Genomic DNA, 15,354 nt, shown 5'->3' with positions numbered 1-15,354 from the left:
TGTGTGTGTGTGTGTGTGTGTGTGTGTGTGTGTGTGTACGCGCGTGCGCACGCACATGTGCTCACAAGCACATAAGATTCCTTACACCTACTCTACAAATCTAAGATCCTATACTGAGGTTCCTTAGTTAACATGGATCACTCTTAAAACATCTTAATTTGTAGAGAGTCTCATTTGAAGCTATATGAAATTTTATAAGTAAAATTCAATAGGAACAGACCAATAGAAGGGAAGAGCCATCAAAAGAGGGACTTTACTTCAAGCCTCCCTATTCTGGAGCAGCTGGGTCTCAGTAAGACACTAAGCCATAACTATTAAGCAACTGAGAAAGGACCACCAGGTTACCCTGGAATAAGGCACAAGGGAAATGAGCCAATAGACCTGGGATAGAGCCCTAATATTAATACTTCCCAGCTGTGTGACCATGGGCAAGGCTCTCGGAAACTTAGTAGCTTTATCAGTAAAACAGATATAATACTGGCACTATCTATTTCATACTGTTATTGTGTGGAAAGCCCTTTGTAAACCATAAAGCTTTCTTGAAATGGGAGCTATTATTAGGGTGAATGCCTAAAACAACTCTCCAAATGTTTATGTTGCAGGGCCAGACAGTTTCTTGTACCAATGAAATCACAGGTCCCTCTCTACTCCCAAAACTAGGAGGAATTTTTTCCCTATATTTTAGTAGACAGTTAATTGGGTTTTTCTGTTAAGACTTTCCTCTGTCCACTGTAGTGGACATTTGTAACACTGAAATGCGACAGGTAGGACTAGGCCAGCAGTCAAAAAGACTATGTAATTACCATCTCTATGCTGACTTCTCAAATCTGCCTAGCATTCCCCACACTCTGCTCACCTCTAGGCTTCAATCTCTCAAAGTGGATGTCAGGTGGACTTCTTAAACTCCATACATCCAAAACTGAACTCACTATCTTTCCCCCTAAACCCTTCCCTCCTCTCACTTTCCCTATTGCTGTAGAGGGCAATATCATCCTCCCTAAGGCTTGAAATCTGGGGTCATTACTATTATCTCACTGCCTTCCTCTTTGTAATATCTCTCTTTTATGCCTCCTTCTCTTCCCTGATGAGGCAACCACTCTGTGCAGGCCTTCATCATGTGAAGCCTGGGATATTACAATAGTCTGCTGGTGGGTCAGCCCCTCCCCACTCTAGTCCATTCATCCATCAATGTGGTTTTCCCTAAAGTGTAAGTCTGACCATATCACTCCCTGGACTCATTAAACTCCAGTAGGTCTCATTCATCTCCAGGATCAAATACACAATCTTCTATTTGGCATTCAGAGCTCTATAACCTAGGTCCCACTCCCCCACCCCCCACCTGTCTAACCTTTCCAGTCTTCTTATATCTTTCTCTATGCTATATGCTATTTGATCCAGTGACACAAGTCTCCTGGCTGTTTAATGAGAAAGAAATTCCAACTCTCAGCTCTGGGTATTTTTTCTGTCTTCATGGCTGGAATATTCTGCCCCATGGTTTCCTCTGAATGCCAACTAAAATCCCACCTTCTACATGAAGTCTTGTCCAACCTCTTTTAATCTAGTACTTTCCCTCTGTTATTTTTTCATATATATTTGTTCACTTAAGGTCCCCCCTCCATTAGACTGTGAGCTCTTTGAGGGTAGAGTCTTTTGCCTTTTTGTACCCTTAGCTCTTAGTGTACAGTAGGTGCTTAATGTTTATTGACTGACAAATGAGGACAGAATGAGTCAAGATCTTTCTGTGTGCATCATTTTAAGATGGACACTATATAGGAAAAGGAGACTCAGGGTCAGGGGCCCTAAATTTCAATCCTACTTTCAGTGGTTAATAACTGTATCACCTTAAGCAAATCATTAATCTTCTCTAAATTTGAGCTTTTTAAAATGTAAGATAGGACTAATACTACATATATGTTCTCTCTCACAAGACCATTGTGAGAGAGAGAAGCATGATAGAAAGGAGAGTTGTTGCAATTTTCTGAATTTTAACTGAGCAGTCATGCCTGACTATCCATTAAGTGAAATGTTTTTTCTTCTGCACAGTCACACCTGACTGGACAGTGCTAGTCATTTTATTCTTTGTCCTTGACCTTTCCTGACCTCCCCTTGAATACCACTTGAACACCATCATATGTGATGTGATTCTGATTTTCCATCTATCCAGCTAAAGATTTGAACTCTATGAGTTTTTTTTTTTAAACCCTTACCTGTATTAGTTCCAAGGCAGAAGAGTGGTTAAGTGGTAGGCAATGGGGGTGAAGGGACTTGCCCAGGGTCACATAGCTAGGAAGTGTCTGAGGTCACATTTGAACCTAGGACAGGACCTCCCATCTCCAGGCCTGGCTCTCAATCCACTGAGCTACCCAGCTGCCTCCAACACTATAGATTTAAAAAAATTTTTTTTAAACCCTTAACTTCTTAGTATTGGATCATAGGTGGCAGAGTGGTAAGGGTGGGCAGTGGGGGTCAAGTGACTTGCCCAGGGTCATACAGCTGGGAAGTGTCTGAGGCCAGATTTGAACCTAGGACCTCCTGTCTCTAGGCCTGACTCTCAATCCACTGAGCTACCCAGCTGCCCCCAACACTATAGATTTTTAATCAGATCAAGAGTCTGATGGTTTTTGAGCAGGTTAGTCTCTCCCCAAGGCCAAAGAGAAGTATCTCTTTACAATATCCAATGTTTGCTCCACCTGTCCTTTTAGGTTTAGCAATTGGTAACCAAAGGGCTACAAGAAGAACTTCCATCTTGTAGGGTCTAATTTTATGGCCTCCTAGAATTGTCTAAAATGTTCAAAAAACACTGGACTCTGAGTTGGGTGGAGGCTGAGTCTGGTTTCTACTATTAGCCTCGGCCACTGGTAGCTGTGTGTTTCAGCAAATTGTTCAGTTCCCTAACTCTATAAAATAAGAATAATATAACAACATCTATTCTACCAGCCTGTCCAGAATTGCTGATTTAACAGGGAATGAAAATATATTGAACAGAGTGATATATTAGAGCAGTGGTTCCCAAACTTTTTTGGCCTACCGCCCCCTTTCCAGAAAAAATATTACTTAGCCCCCTGGAAATTAATTTTAAAAAATTTTAATAGCAATTAATAGGAAAGATAAATGCACCTGTGGCCATCACTGCGCCCCTGAATCGCTGCAGCACCCACCAGGGGCAGTGGCGCCCACTTTGGGAATCACTGTATTACAGTTACAATATGAAGTAATGGAAAGAAGTGGACAGTCAAAAGCCAGAATTTCAGAGCTGTAAGGGAATTTAGAGCTCATCTAGCCCAACCTCTACCTTAATAAACATTTTGAATAGGTGATCAGTCAGTCAATAAGCATTTATTAAGCATCTACTATGTGCTAGGCACAGCACCTTATAAGTGCCAGGAATACAAAAGATAGTCTCTGATCTCAAAGCAGGTCACAATCTAATGGAGACAATATGCAAATAACTATGTCCAAACAAAATTATACAGGATAAAATGGAGATAATCAACCAAAGAAAGGCAACAGAATCAAAGGGAATTAGGAAGGAGAGAAGTCTAGGTCTAAGGGACAGCCAGGGAAAATGTCAGGAGGCAGGAGATAGTGTTTTGTTTAAGGAACAGCAAAGGAGGCCAATGCCAATGGATGCAAGATTATGAGAGATGGGAAGGATATTATATTTTGAAAGGGCTTTGAACATCATACAGAGGATTTAATATTTCATCCTGGGGGATGATAGGGAGCCTCTGGAATTTAGTGGGAGGGAGGGAAGGAGAGGGGGAGATGGAGACAGAAACATAGAAATAGAGAGTGTGAGTGTGTTGGGGAAGGATGACTTGGTCAGATCTCCAACTTAAGATCACTTTGTGAACAGAGTGGAGGATGGAGAGGGAGAAACTTGTGTAGGCAGGTCAATCAAAGGCTACTGCAATATTTCAGGCACAAGGTGATGAAAGCCTGGATCAGGATGATGTCAGTGTTAAAAGAAAGAAGGCAATATACTAGAGAAATATTATAAAGGTAAAATTGAAAGGTCTTGGGCAACAGATTAGCTATGGGAAATAGTTGAAGGTGAAACCTAGATTATAAATTTAGGAGACTGGAAAGATGGTGAAACCTTAAAAGCAATATGGAAGATTGGGAAGAGGGAGAATTATGGGGAAAGGATAATTTTGGACATGTTGAGTTTAAGATATTTAGAGACATCTATATGGCTAAAGGTATCCAAAAAGATAGATGGAGGGTGTAGTAAGGTAGTTCAGTGGATAAGAGAGTCAAGTTCTAGAGATGGGAGGACCTGGGTTCAAATTGGGCCTTAGACACTCCTCGCTATGTGACCCTGGGCAAGACACTTAATCTAAATTGCTTAGTCCTTACCATTCTCCTTTTTGAAAAAATCCTACCTTCAGTCTTAGAATTAATACTTTATTGGTTTCAAGGCAGAAGAGTGGTAAGAGTTAGGCAGTGAGATTAAGTGACTTGACCAGGGTCACATAGCTAAAAAGTGTCTGAGGCTAGATATGAACCTAGGACCTCCCATCTCTAGACCTGGCTCTCTATCCACTAAACCACCAAACTGCCCCTCTTTATCATTCTTTTGCCTTGGAACCAATATTTAGTATCGATTTAAAGATGGAAAGGTTAGGGTTAAAAAAAGAGCTTGTCAGTAACTTTGGAGAGAGCAATTTTAATGGGACAAAGGATTTAAGAAGATCATATAGAGTTGAACTTATTCATCAAGGAGTGAAGATGGGGAAAGGAAGATGCATAGTTTTGGGTTGATGCCCTGGGAAAGAAGTGTAGGGCTGAGAGACTGATACAGTATAGACAAAGAATAGGGTTTCTCATTGCAAGGCAGAAAAAGTGATGGAATCATAATAGATTGTGATGAGAATTTCAGAGTTCATGAACCTGGAAGCCATTAATTTGTGGGTGATGGCAAGAAAAAGTGTATAACTACTTTCATGTCTAGCTGAATTGAAGTAAGAGAAATAGGTCATTTGAAATGAGTAAGTTAAAATACTGTGAAATTAAGGTGTTTGAGGAATTTCAATATGTATGAAGTCCTCTCAACGGAGGGAAGGGACTTAATGATGAGCCTTTCCTTGGCACAAGTAATTAATGGGGAATTAACCCTTCAGAGGGAACTTGTTTCCAGGCAGCTCTGTTATGTTCTCTCTTCTGGAGATATCATTGAGATGCCTTCCATCATTACCTCCTCTTTCACCTGTCTAACAAAGAGGTGACTCTTCTTGCCAAGGCAAAGCCCTCTACCTGTACAACTGAGCCTATTCCTCTTATCCAACACATTTCCTTCTCTACCAGCCTTGCTCTCTGGCTAATCTCTCCATCTCCTGGCTGCTTCTCTACTGCCTCAAAACATGCCCCTGTCTTCTCCAGTCTCAAAGCACCCTTATCCATTTATTTCTGCTAGTGATTCTGCTATCTCTCTACTCCCTTTCTTGGCTCAATCTGAGAAGTATGCTTCCAATCATGCCTATACTTCTCCTTCTAACTCTCTATTGTCTGCTTTCTGACATCATTCAATTGGAACTGATCTCTTCAAAATTACTAACAATTTCTTAATTGACAAATCTTAATAGCCTCCCCTCCCCACGCTCCCAATCCTTAGCCTTCTTAAACTCTCTGCAGCTGGACACTGGTTCTTCTCAGATCTCCAACTGCCTTTCTCAGACATCTCAAACCGATAGATGTATTGAATTCAGGGCTCAAAAGGAATTCATTATCTTTCCCCCTAAATCCATTCCATCCTGCTCCCCACCAAATTTCCTATTACTATAAAGGGCCCTGGCTCCATCCTCATACTTGCAAAGTAGGAGCCATCCTGGACTCCTCACTTTCTCTCACACCCCATATTCAAGCTATTACTTTAAGGCAGTAGATTTCACCTTTGTAATATGTCTTGAATACAATCCCCCTTTTCTCTTCTGACACTGCCACTCCTCTAGTGCAAGTCCTCCATCATGTCATGCTTGGATTATTGCAATAGCCTTTTGGTGGGTCTGCCCATCTGACATTTCTCTTCACTTCAATCCTTCTTTCATTCATTCACCAAAGTGCTTATCCTAAAATGTAGGTCTGACCATGTCCCTCCCCATCTCAATAAACTTCAATGTTTCCCTTTTGTTTTCAGGATCAACTACACAGAATCCTTTGCTTTTGGTGTTCAAAGCTCTTCAAAGCCTATACTCCTCCTACCTTTCCAATCTTTCCCCATCTTCCACCCAGGGCCACCCTTCTCCCCACAATGGTCTAGTGACTCTGGCCTCCTGGCTTTACCATAAACAAGACATTCTATCTCCTGGAACCAAGTATTTTCATTGGGGACAGCCAGCCCTTCATGTCTAGAATACTCTTCCCTCTTTATCTCTGCCTTCTGCCTTCCCCAGTTTCCTTTAAAGCTCAGCTAAAGTCTTACCTTTCCCAACCCTGCTTAATTCCAATGTCTTGCCTCTTTATTGTCTATAACTTGTTTATCCAAGTATTTGTTTGTTTTTCTCTCCTATTAGACTAGAAGCTCCTTGAGGGAAGGGACTCTCTTTTGCCTCTTTTTGTAGTCCTAGTGTTTGGCATAACACCTGGCACATAGAAGGTGCTTAATAAATGTTTCATGACCTATATGTTCAAGGTTTGTTTCTCCTATTTCTCCTCTCATCTTTAAGTCTCCTCTGCAATATCTTCATTCAAGACTCACTTGCTAATAGTGATTTATATTATCCACCAAGGCTCTAATTTTCATCTCTTTTCTCTTCTCCCTATATACTACTTTACTTGGTGATCTCATTAGCTTCCAAGTGTTCAATTATCATTTCTATGCAGATGATTCTCAGATCTATATATCTAGTCCTAACTTTTCTTCTCCAACAGCTTAATAGCCATCTTGAACTGAAGGATCCTTAGACATCTTAACCCCAACATGTCCAAAACTAAGCTATCTTTCCCCTATAACTCTTCATTTTTTTCTAACTTCTCTAATACGGTTTTATAAGTGAATGGAGAGCAGCCACAGGAGGGTTGGCCTTTAAGTCCAACCCTCCTGTGGCTGCTCTCCATTCACTTCAGAATGAAATAATAAAGATGGTGTGTCAGACTGCTGGTCTTGGAGGCAAGAAAACCTGGGTTCATATCCAGCCCTCAGATATTATTAGCTATGTAGTCCTCAGTAACTCATTTAACCCAAGGCTCGGTTTCCTTGTCTGTGAAATGGGAATAATAACAACACTTTTTTCACAGATAGGTGGCATTATCACATAACATAAGTAAAATGCTCCCCACGTTTTAAAACATTATATAAATATAATTAGTGACTATTATTGCTTGCCAACTTGTTGAGTATCCTCCCCCCAGCATAAATGCCATTTCCCTTTCCTATCAACCTGTACCTATATGTCCCAAGGAGTAGGAGCAGTTAGCAAAACCTTTTTCTCTCGTTCATAATTTAAGTTCTTTTTGTAGGAATGGTGGGTAATGCCAACCTTTCTGATGATGTAACTAGGGTTGTTTTAAGTCCCAGTGGGAATTTCTCTTTTTACATTCAAGGTTTCAATGAAACTCAATCGGACATGGTTATCGTTGTTTCCAATATCAAGATTTGCTGTGCTATTCCAAGAAGGCAGAAGCTTGGCATTCCTTCCATATATGTTATAACTTCCAAGTACTGGAAAAATGATCAAGGAGGCGAGGGCACTGGCAGGATTCAGAGTTCAGATTTCATCTACTATAATCAGAGATCCACGATGTCTGACTAAAAGAAACCTTAGAAACTGTCTAGCATATGGATTCCTAATTTGGAGTCTACGTGAATTAAAAAAATTTTTTTAAAATAATCGTATTGTTTAATATAATTGGCTTCTTTTGTAATCCTATATATTTTATCTCATGCATTTCAAAACATCATTAGAAAGGAGAAATGACCTATTTATATAAAAATATTTATAGCACCTTTTTTTTGTGGTGACAAAGAATTATAAATTGAGGGGATCTATCAATCCAGTAATGGATAAACTTTTTAAAGAGGGGGCCAAAGGAAAGGAAATGCTCATCTGTCAGTCTGTTTCTAAGGCAACTCTTTTGAAGTTTCATTGTATTGTATCCTACTCATTGTATTCATCAGATTAGGAATAATGTAGCATGGTTGGATAAAACATTTCAGGGGGCCAGAGTTTGCCCATCACTGAATTAGGCAATGGTTGATCAAGTGGTGGTATATGATTGTGATGGATCACTATTGTGCTACAGAAATGACAATGGCTGTGGGTTCAGAAAAACCTACAATGACTGACATGAATTCATCATGCAAAGTGCAGCAAGTAAAACCAGGGAAATACTGGACACAGTAGCAACAATATTGTAAGAATGATCAACTGTAGGGGGCAGCTGGGTGGCTCAGTGGATTGAGAGCCAGGCCTAGAGATGGGAGGTCTTGGGTTCAAATCTGACCTCAGACACTTCCTAGTTGTGTGACCGTGGGCAAGTCACTTAAGCCCCATTACCTTGCCCTTCTGCCTTACAATCAATAACCTTCCACATTAGAATCAATATTAAGGATTTAAAAAAAAAAGAATGATCGACCATGAAAGACTTAAGCTACTTTGATCAAGACACTGATCCAAGAAAATTCCAAAGGATCCATGATGAAAATGCTATCTACCTCCAGAGAGAGAACTGATGAACTCTGAATGCATATGGAAGCATATTTTCAAACTTTATTTTGTTTTTTTATTTGTGTTTTCTTCTGGAACATGGCTAATATGAAAATGTTTTGCATGACCTCACATGTATAATCAAGATAAAATTGCTTGCTTTCTCAAATAAAAGGGAGGGGAGGTTGGGAGAGAGAATTTGGAACTCAAAATTTTAAAAAATGATTGTTTAAAAAATTTTTTTACAAGTAGTTGAGAAATAGCTAATGAAATAAAAACAAACGAATATCATTAGGGTTTCATGGGCTTCATCAGATGACCAAAGAGAAGATCTTGATCTAGTCCAACTTCTTAATTTTATTGAGGAAGAAATGTAACTTTATTGTGTTAGCCTCTGAATTGGACCAGCACTGAAGTTACTTGACTTGTAGTCAAGAGCTCTTTCCATTCTAATAAGTAGTTTCTTTCTATCTTTTACTTTCCTCACAATCACCCTATGACACTGGTAGTTCAAAGTACTTCCACCCTTATTTGTAACGCTCATTAGAAGACCTGGGTTTCCGTTCTAGCTCTGATAGAGGGTGACTATGGACAAGGACCATCCTTATAGAGCAGAAAGGGATCTTAGAGATGGACTAGTCCAACGTCTCATCTTATTTTTTTTAAACCCTTACCTTCTGTCTTAGTATCAGTTCTAAGACAGAAGAGCTGCAAAGGTTAGCCAATTGAAGTTAAGTGACTTGACCAGAGCTAGTCAGAGGCCACATCTGAACCCAGGACAAAGACCTTCACCTTAAAGATGCAAATATGACACTAAGGTCCAAAGGGCTTTACTGACTTATCAAGGTGAGAGAGTACCAGGAGAGCCAGGATTTGAACATGAGTCCTCTAAATCCAAATCTAATACTCTTTCCATTATAGCATACTTCCAATTTCCTTCTGAGTCTCAGTTTCTATATTTGTAAAATGGGGATAATAATCCCTGCACTTAATTCCTAGTTATTGAAAGGAAAAGGCTTTGAAAATAGCAATTTCAAATTAGTATCTGTGCAATTCACCTGGCCCTGAAGCCCTAAAAAAGAGGAAAAGCAGAATTTTTTTTCCTTTTAAAAACTTCATGCCATTTCTTTCTTTTTAGAAGTAGTGAGTGAAGCTGTTTACAGGAATGAAGGGGACTTTTGGAAAGACTCCCAGGGTATTAGCCAGGGAATCAGTAAAGGGCAAGGAACCTAGGCCACAGGAGCTGACCCCATTTCTCTGGCTTACCCTCTTGTCTGATTTAAGCAGGCCAGTTAATCATAGGCCTGTACAGAGCCATCTGGGCTGCTGAAACCATTCATTCAAGTCCTCTTCTGGGAGAGCTCAAATATTTCCATATGTATTTATGTTAATGAAGATGGCACTGACTGAGAGGGGGATTAAATTAACTATAAAGAGGCCAGTAGGAGGGATATTCTCAAGACCAAAAGAGGAGATTCAAATGCTTGGCATCTATATTGTTATTTACTGGGAAGCTTGGTGCTGGCCTAAAGTGCCAGTGACCTAAACCAAACTGTGAACTCAGTGTTAGGAGAAAGCTTCTTAGAGGCTTAGGATTTGGGGGGCAAAGAGGGAGTTGATATAATGTGCATCCCCATGACCTATCCTCAGGGAATCTTCTCTGAACAAATCAACTCTCCTACCCTTCCCAGGCAGGTCTCTGGAGAGGAAAAAGGGAACATAGCCTGTTTCCTTCTGTATTTGCCTTTCTGCTTAACAGCCTGGCTTATCAGCTCACCTAGAAACCATGGTACCTTGCTGGATACCATGGTGACAGGTACCATAGAAACGAGGCCCGTGGTTCACTCAAAATGGAGACAGTCCATTAGCATTCACTCAAGTGAATCAGGAAAAAATGGCCAGTTAGAGTTTGTCTATTCTCAACCACCAGCCCTCAATGCAAGATAGCCTCTGAACAGCACAGGGTAGATATTTCAAGTAGTTTATTTTTTTTTGCCTATGAGGGCCATTAGCTTCTTGGAGACCAGACACAGGCTTGTTAGTGGTTCCATAGGAAAGCTGAGCTCTGGAGGAGGCAAAGTTCCCTTATGCCATTTCCATCAGGTTAGCCAGAATCCAAAGTTTATAAGTTAAGTCATAGCCCTTCTCTACCAAAGTCATTGTAGGGTGCTGGGAAGGAAGAGGATTTTTACATCAGTCCTCAGAAGGCAATCATTTTCTGCCCCAGAGCTTGTATTTGTTATCTTGCTAAAAGTGTTTTAAAGAAGTCACACAGTGACAAAATGATAATATTCTATCTCCTAAGTTTTCAATTGTGAACACTGCTAAAGTCAAAGCTTACACAAAATACACTGCAATCAGGACTGGTGGGATTTGAAGAGTAGTTGTCAAAAGGACTTGAACAGCAGGTGAGGGAGAATGAAGGAGGAAAAGGAATGCTCCAAAGAATACTCAGATGAATTTCACTTTCAAAAAAAGTAGTCATATTATACAGGAAAGAGAGCTATCTTAACCTTCAAGCCCTCACCTATCACAAGGCTTTGCAGCAAGATGTAGAGGCAAATAAGTTAGGAAGAAATTTCAGAATGTTATTGGTAGAAGGTCCCTTAAAACACAGTCAATGTTCAGTGGGCCATTAGAACATAGAAAGTCAGAGCTGGAAGGGCTCTTGCATCATCTAAATAGATCAAAATCCTCATTTTACAAACAGAGAAACTAAAGCTCAGATTAGAAAATGATTTTCATGTATCTCTAGTAGATAGATTAGAATCCTCTGTCTCTTGACTACACTTATCCCTCACTACATTTTCCAGAAAGTATTAAAGTGATTATACTAAAGTTAACCCTTAACTGGGCAGGCAGAAAGAAATAGAAAATAAGACCATATAATGGTGGGTAGGAAGGCATTGCACACAGGCCCCAGAATTCCTACTACTCCATAGAGGCAATTAAACGAAATAGCACCCAGTCAGACTGGTGGCTCAACAAAACCATAGGGTATCTTTGTTCAAAGAGTCATAGGAACTGAAAAACCTTCCAGATGACAAGAAATGAAATCTTGCCAGAGAGGCAGGAATGGCAAGAGAAATCAGCATTTAATGAGCACTTTTCATCTGGCAGCTCATACAATTATTATAAATCAAACCCTTATTCTTTTTAACATCAGAACTTCCCTATTCCTTTCAAGTCATACTTGCTCCTACTCTATAGCAAAGAAACTCACTAAAGAAGCAGCTACAGAATTCTTAGAGCCCCTGGTACTTCCAAGTGAGACAAGGAATATTAATCTAGCAATCTTGCAGAAAGCAGACCTTTAGCTATGTACAAGACTGAACCCTTAATAAATAATGGAGGTTCCTAGCTCTCTGTGAATCGACTAAGGTTTTGTCTTAGTTCATAGTTCCAGGTTAACTGAACTAACCTGGCTACACACAGAGACCCTGAACAGCACTTTTACCCCAACTCCTTATCCCCCAACATGCTCTCCCTTCATGGTCTTCCTAAGCAAAGACTATGAGTTCCTGGATTATAAGTAAGATCAAACAAAGGCTACTGTTCACCCTTCCTCTGGCCCTTTGTCACTCCTACCACCATTAGCCTCAGCTGTTAGGAGGTAAATCCTCCATCATCGTAACTTCAGCAACTGCTTTCCAGCTGCTCTCTCAGCAGGACCTACCCCAAGGTGATAAACAAAACTCATTTACCAAAGAGCATAGGATGTGAGCAGGTTAAAGGGTCAAGTATTCAAGGGTATAACTCCCCTCCCCTAACCCCTCTACCTCCTTTGGGCCAAAACACGGAAATCAGATCTAAGAGGCAAAAAGAAAAGGGCAAAGATGATAGATCTGGAACTGAAAGGGCCCTTAGAGATCATTCTACTTCCTTTCTTATTGAACAAATGAAGAGTTGAAGGTCAGTGAGAAGTCATTTGCCCAAGGTCAGCCAACATCATGCTTGGCACTAGAGCTCTTGGTTAGATCAGTATTGTTTCCCCCAAGAACACCTGGCATAGGATCCCAGACAAGCAGAAACAATCTGATAGAGAGGGGGAGGGGTTCATCTCTGGTTTCAGGTGAGCCTCAGCCACATTCAGTGTTGTAGGTGGGGCATCGATGGCCAAAGGCTTTGGAAAGAGCCCAACAATTACTAAGATCTGGAAGTCTCACTGGGTCATCCCCTCCCCTAGTTTGATGTGAGCAAGCAACATGGGCCTGCCTGCCTATGACTGAGAAAATGAAGGGGACAAGCAAGACCATTGTCTTGGAAACAGGGACTGAAGGTGGATCTTGCCTCATCCTCATCACTTTTGATTTTCTTTCAAGTGCTCTAGTAGAGTTACTGAAGCAAAGTTCCCCAAGGAAGAAACTGCCTATGGCCTAACAAAGCCTAGCAGAGGGAAGAAGGGTTGGTGTCATCTACCATCTCTCTGCCACCTTCTTTTCACTGGGAGACTCCAGAGAGGTGTCTGACCTTGAGGAGGTGGGAATATTTCCAGTATGTGGGGCCTGGTTTAGGCTGTTACAAAGTTAGGCAACTCTTCAGCCCTTCAACTGGCAGGAGGCTAAAAGACAGATTAGATAAGGGATTCGTATCTCCGTACATGGGTCTTCTGGTGTTAGTGAATTATTTTTCATTTTTTTAAACATTTTTTTAAAACCCTTAACTTCTGTGTATTGGCTTCTAGGTGGAAGAGTGATATGGGTGGGCAATGGGGGTCAAGTGACTTGCCCAAGGTCACACAGCTGGGAAGTGTCTAAGGCCAGATTTGAACCTAGGACCTCCCGTCTCTCATCCTGGCTCTCAATCCACTGAGCTACCCAGCTGCCCCCATGTTGGTGAATTCTTAAAACAAAATAAAGAATTTTATTTGGCAAATGAAAACCAGGAATCTAAGCCTTTTCCCCAAGCAGCCCATTTCAAACAAAACCATTAAATGGTTCTTTGAGCTAAAGCAGTATTGTCTAGACCAGTTAAGCTTTCCTAATAAAAAATTCTAAAAGCTCTCAAATGATTATCCACTATAGGATCATGGATAGATTTACCTTTTCCTTAAAAGGAGCAAGCTGTCCAATGTTTGGTCTCTATCTGCCAACCAGCTTACCCCAACTGCCTCCCAGAGGGAATTCACTCTCCAAAGTTACCAATTTAGAGGGGCAAGGAGGAACAGAGGATCTGGGGACTGTGACCAAGGAGAGAGTCACAAATCTGCCCCAGATGTAAGGTGAAGCCCACCCTGTTTCCCCAACAAGGGTCAAGGTCTTACTTCCTTCTTTCAGAACTGATGCATAAGAGAACAGAGGAGTTTAGTGAAGGAGGCAGGGAAAAAGAAAGAGACTCTTGACATTCATAGTAGTCAAATCAGTTTTGAGACTGAGGGAGGAGAAAGAGGCCTTTAAGCCCAGGCCAGGAGGCAGGGCTACTTTCCTGAACACCTCAGCCTCTTAAAGAGATGTTCTGGTAGGAAAAACAGCTTCTGCTGCTGCAGCAGCAGCAATAGCAGCAGCTGTGCCCAGTGAAGAGGAAAGAGATCCTGTCCTTATAAAATGTGTGAGGTTTCCAGTCCCTGGGGCCAGCAGCTCTGTTTGCACTCTTCTGCAAGCTCTGCCTAAATGTAGAGTCCCCAGGGCCTTGGCTGGGAAATGCTGATGCAAATTTTTTTTGCCATCAGGAAGGAGAAAAGAGATGCTGGAATCAGATTCACAGACTTTTTTCTCCTGGTAAATAAGGTGGATAACAAGCTTTAATACTTGAAAATGTGAATCGAATAACTTTAATTCCACCTGCCAGATTCACCTCTTGCCTCCCTAACCACTAACTAGCTCCAAACTCAGTGGGTCTCACATTGATGTTCTAGAATCTAGAGGAAGCCTGGAGCCTGTGATCAGCTGAAAAGAAGTGAGGATGTTTAGCCTGAAGAGAAAACTGGTGGGGAGGGAGTGTCACAATCATTGTCTTCCAGGATGTTAAGAGCTGCCATATGGAAGGAATTAGACTGATTCTGCTCAGCCCCAGTGGAGCAATTGTTCGAGGGAGTCAGGTTTCAACTCAATATATAGGAAAATAATGAGAACCCCAATAACAAGGAAATGGGTTGCCTGGAGGGATAGTGAGCTCCCAATCCCTGAAAGTTTTTCAGCAGAAGTTGGATGATCACTTTTCAGGAATGAAAGAGAATTTCAGTTCAGGGATGGGCTAGTGACGCTGCCCTCAGAGGAGTCTTCCAAATTTGAGATTCTAAAACTTTGGGGGTTGTCAGATAGTGCAGTGGAAAGAATACAACAATTGGAATCAGAAGACTTAAGCTTTAATGACATCTATGCTTAAGTGTCCAGCTCCTTATTACCTACACAACCTAGGTTTAAACACTATCTCTCTCTGTGTCTTATTTTTTTGGGTGTTAGACTAGATCCCTTTCAAAGGCCCCTTCCAGCTCTGTATTATGATTTTAAATGATCTTTTTACCTTAAAGGAGAAAATGAAAGGAAAAAGAGGAGGTACAAATACTTATTTCCTTTGTTCATAGCCTCTTAGGTTAATTAGACAAGAGTTTTAAAAATAAACTTCAAATGCCTCATTTTACATAGGAAGAAACTGTGTTGCAGACAGATGAAGTGACTTGAGCCAGAATTTGAATCCAGGCTCCTAGATGCCAAAATCTAGTCATCTTCCTTTAGGGCAGTGATGGGCAAACTTTTTAAAGAGGGGGCCA

At 41.0% G+C, this 15,354-nt stretch overlaps 1 protein-coding gene across 1 annotated transcript in view; it reads right to left on the bottom strand.

Annotated features, from left to right (window-relative positions):
- Positions 1–15,354, bottom strand: part of STK11 (serine/threonine kinase 11) — a 135,309-nt gene that overhangs the window by 3,716 nt on the left and 116,239 nt on the right. The window lies entirely within an intron of this gene.

Source organism: Gracilinanus agilis, chromosome 1 (assembly GCF_016433145.1).
Source record: "Gracilinanus agilis isolate LMUSP501 chromosome 1, AgileGrace, whole genome shotgun sequence".
NCBI lineage: Eukaryota > Metazoa > Chordata > Mammalia > Didelphimorphia > Didelphidae > Gracilinanus > Gracilinanus agilis.
The sequence above is the reverse complement of the archived record's forward strand: the minus strand, read 5'-3'. Positions and strand labels throughout refer to the sequence as shown.